A 3,856-nucleotide genomic window follows, 5' to 3' on the forward strand; every position below is an offset into this window, starting at 1 on the left:
AAAAAATGATGAATAGAAAAGTTGTACGAGATGATGCCAGCTATTTGTAGAATATATTGTTATTTATACAGGACGTTTCAGGAATGCGTGACAAGTCAAAGTTATATTTTCAATTTTCTAGAATTATCCCACACAACATTTAGATATACTTGCTATAATCTTAGAACTTCACTTTTAAGAATAAGTACATTCTTAGAAAATGCGTTATTTTCATTGCGCACCAGAAAAGAAGATTCTAAGAATATGTTACCAAGCGCCCGAATCGCCTTCTACCAATGTTCTAAGTAAGTGCGTGGATATATTTGACGAACAAAGTCAGTATTTACTTAGAAACATCTTTCTAATTACTATCTTCTAAAGTTCTACTGGCAATATACGGACGAACGTATTTAGTAAATACTTGGTAATTTCTTATTAGTATATTTGTAGCAGGGCTTAAAAATTAGCTTTTTTTCTGCACTTTTCAAGATAGAAGTGGAGTGAGGTTACACTCACTTAAATATTCATCATTATGTGAACAAGGAACTATTTGAACTGCTGGTTACAGTTTAATAATTTACGCATAAGCCAAAAGAGTAAGTACAGAAAATATGAGTATCAAACCTTATTATTAATATTATAATATATATTATAATACTTATGTACTTATATACTCTATTGCGTATTTGCTTTGGTATGGTTGGTAATTCTCTCCTTGGCCTTTCCGAACCAGTACCTGATAACAGCAACAATGTCAGACTCTGTTGTTTCTAGATACTGAGACTTCATGGCTTTTAAAATAAAAAATATATATTGAGTTGAAGGTAAGTAGTGTATTATAGAGGGTTTACATTTACCTAGAAGAGCTTTTCCTATTCTTAAGTTTTTAAATGGCTGCTTGGTTTTGGCTCCATCCCAAGAGTAATGTAATGCCACCTCATCTGTCAAAATCTTATAAAGGCACTTTCTTGTATGCTGTGCGCAAGAATGTCCGCCTACCCTTTTTATTTCTGATACCTAAATAATTATAATTATTGCTTTATAAAGCACATTGAAATGTTTTATCTACTTAAGTACCTATAGAGAAACTTTAGTGTTTAGTGTTACTTCACCACTGCCAAAATTACTTTTCCCATATAACAGCCATTTCCATAACAATGCCTGTTCTGACGTAAAGGTGGATTCATAGTTCTATTTTCGTGAGACATAATTACATGAAACGTTAAACATAAAAATAAGAGTTCCAATTCATAACACAAACTTCTTAAAACTCCTACCAAACTCAATACTCAAAAATTTGAACGCACATTTGGGCTCCGTTCCGTTATGACGCCACGATGACGTCATTTGACAGTTGGTACCATTTTCGTTTTGCCAAATTGCGTGATCGTGACGTCATATTTGTCCTGCTCGCTCCATGGAGCTTCAATTCGAATATGGCTTAGAATTATTTTTCTGTTTTTTGACATGACGTTATTCATAAAAACGCAAGAAAATTAGCATAAGATATGAAAATGGTTCATTCCTTGTGTTTTACGAAATTGTGTTTATGTTTACGTTTCAAACTCTGAATGGGAACACTGAAAATCCATGTTGTAATTTTACGTTTTTATATTTTACGTTATGTTTTACGGAAACAGAACTATGAATCCACCTTAACACTCAACACTCAATAATTTCACTTTACATACTTCACGCTACCCAACTTTCCCAGTACTTACCAAAATTTTATAATTGTCATCATGGCTCAATGGCTTCTTCAAAATTTTCCAAATCCTAACCATTTTTGAGAGGAATTTTTGTGTACAGATTCTGCACATTGTCTACCAGCTTTAAATTTGTGGCATTAATGTTGACACGCTGGACATTTATCAGTGTGTTTACTTTCTCTCCAAGAGAATCTAATTTCAAATTTATAACAGATAACTCATCAATAACTGCTTTTTTAAAATCTAAAATTAAATAAAAATTATTAGAAAGTTAAATAAAGTAAAAAAGTACTTACAATGTTTGACTATTTAGCATAAAACACTTTTAGGATAAGTACATCACCAAATAAAAGAAAACAAGCACACATTCAACGTTTCTCCGTAATTAAATTAATACCTGCATATTCAGTTACTTCATGTTGAACATTAAACTTATAAGTATATGCCTACTTGGTTTCTTTAAGTTTGACCATACAGTTGTGTCTGTTTATTACCTTCATCACTCATGACTCCTCCCACTTGTTGTGTGGTCAATCTACTATTAGTATGGCTGACGACATCTTTTTGAAATATACCTGACACCAAAATACCTATAAGATTAAGCTAGACATTAATACTTTATGATACTACCATTGTACTCATCACTGTGATTATTTTGCATATGAAAATTATTTCCTTCACTTGGCAGTGACGGTTCCTCGTCTGTTTCATCATTTTGACTTAAATGTCTACTTGTCGAAACGCCTAAAAATGTATACAAATTCAGTAAGTGTGTCACATTTCCACCATAACATCAATACAAATAATGTACTTACTTCCTGAAGGTCTTGCAGTTGACTTACTCTTGTTGACAACCAGGTTTAAATCTGAAATGAGCTCCAGTTATATAACTTATTTACCAAGTTAGTTTAAAACATTTTAGAAATTTATGCATAAAAAACTAGAAGTGTACCGGTTAAGTACTGGAACCAGCGCCACAGTTGACATTGAAGCGATGTTTCGTATTGTAAAATATGTGCTTTACATAGTTATCAATGGTCCAAAAATTTTATTAAAAAACACAAATAGCTCTGAGAAAGTTTTTGCATTTTTCAAATTAAAATTTAACATATAACAAAGACTTTTTCGACTATAGTAGTTTATAAATAATAAAAAAAGATTTATTTAAGTGTCCATTAAGAATGGCCATTCTGAGACTACTAAAAATGAGCAACTAATGACATATTTTATTATTTTGAGTCAACAATATAGGTACATACTTGGTACGAGGTTATACTAGACTTTTTCAAAACTGGATACACATTGTCATCTGATGAGTTACTAGCAATAGAAGAGCTTGATTCTTCTGCATACTTTCGATTTTTAATTTGAAGTCTGTGACCCCGACCCAAATAGTTATGCCCTTTTCTGGAGCCACTTGAGTGTTTAGTACTGTCTGCAGAAGACAAATCAGACGTTTTGGTGGCCTTATTAGCTTCTATCTAAAACCAAAAACAAATTCCTGTGATTGACAATGCTCAACTATAACTGCCAGACTGTAACATATTATTTTAAATATATTTTTCAGTTTTTTTCTATACATATGCCTTCTTTTCAAAACGAGACACTTTATAGATATAAAGATTACTAATCGCAAAAATATATGGTTTTGAAAAAAAATCACATCAATTTATATATCAGGGGAGACACTTAAATTGAAGCACAAACAGCAACTTGAGGGCAAATATTTCTGTTTTTTACATTTAATTTACAATAATTTGGTTATTTACATGGAAAACAACTATTTAAATTTTAGGTCTTATTGGTGTGTCTAAACAGAGATTTAGTCCTTTAATACAGAGTACTGCTTTCATCGACAGATTGTGGAATTTAAAAATTTTAAGATGAGATGAGTAACATAAGGGTATTTAAAATTTTAATTTAAATATCTTTCCTGATATCTATCTGTTTTTATACCAGGTGTCCAAGAGCACCCTGGACATAGGAGATTAACATGGGAAAACGGTTTTGATTTTTTTGCGCCTGTACGGTTGATTGATTGAAAAATCGTAATAATGAAAGTTGTAGTACCTATCACGGACTAGTTTTCTGTATTTTTTTCAGTTCTCTAACTTGAGCCCTTTCGTCGTAAAACACGAACAAAAATGCGAAAATTTTAACTTTTTACC

At 31.6% G+C, this 3,856-nt stretch overlaps 1 long non-coding RNA gene across 1 annotated transcript; it reads right to left on the reverse strand.

Moving 5' to 3' along the window:
* Window positions 1–1,137: 1,137 nt before the first annotated feature.
* On the reverse strand, window positions 1,138–3,401 carry LOC145739840 (uncharacterized). The gene is made up of 4 exons (XR_014181245.1): window positions 2,965–3,401; window positions 2,504–2,554; window positions 2,183–2,432; window positions 1,138–1,931 (listed from the first exon to the last, which is right to left on the reverse strand). It is a non-coding gene; the product is annotated as an uncharacterized LOC145739840 (long non-coding RNA).
* Between the last annotated feature and the right edge of the window lie 455 nt (window positions 3,402–3,856).

This window comes from Ips typographus, unplaced genomic scaffold (assembly GCF_016097725.1).
Source record: "Ips typographus isolate SLU unplaced genomic scaffold, UJ_Ityp_2.0 IpsContig58, whole genome shotgun sequence".
Classification (NCBI taxonomy): Eukaryota; Metazoa; Arthropoda; class Insecta; order Coleoptera; family Curculionidae; genus Ips; species Ips typographus.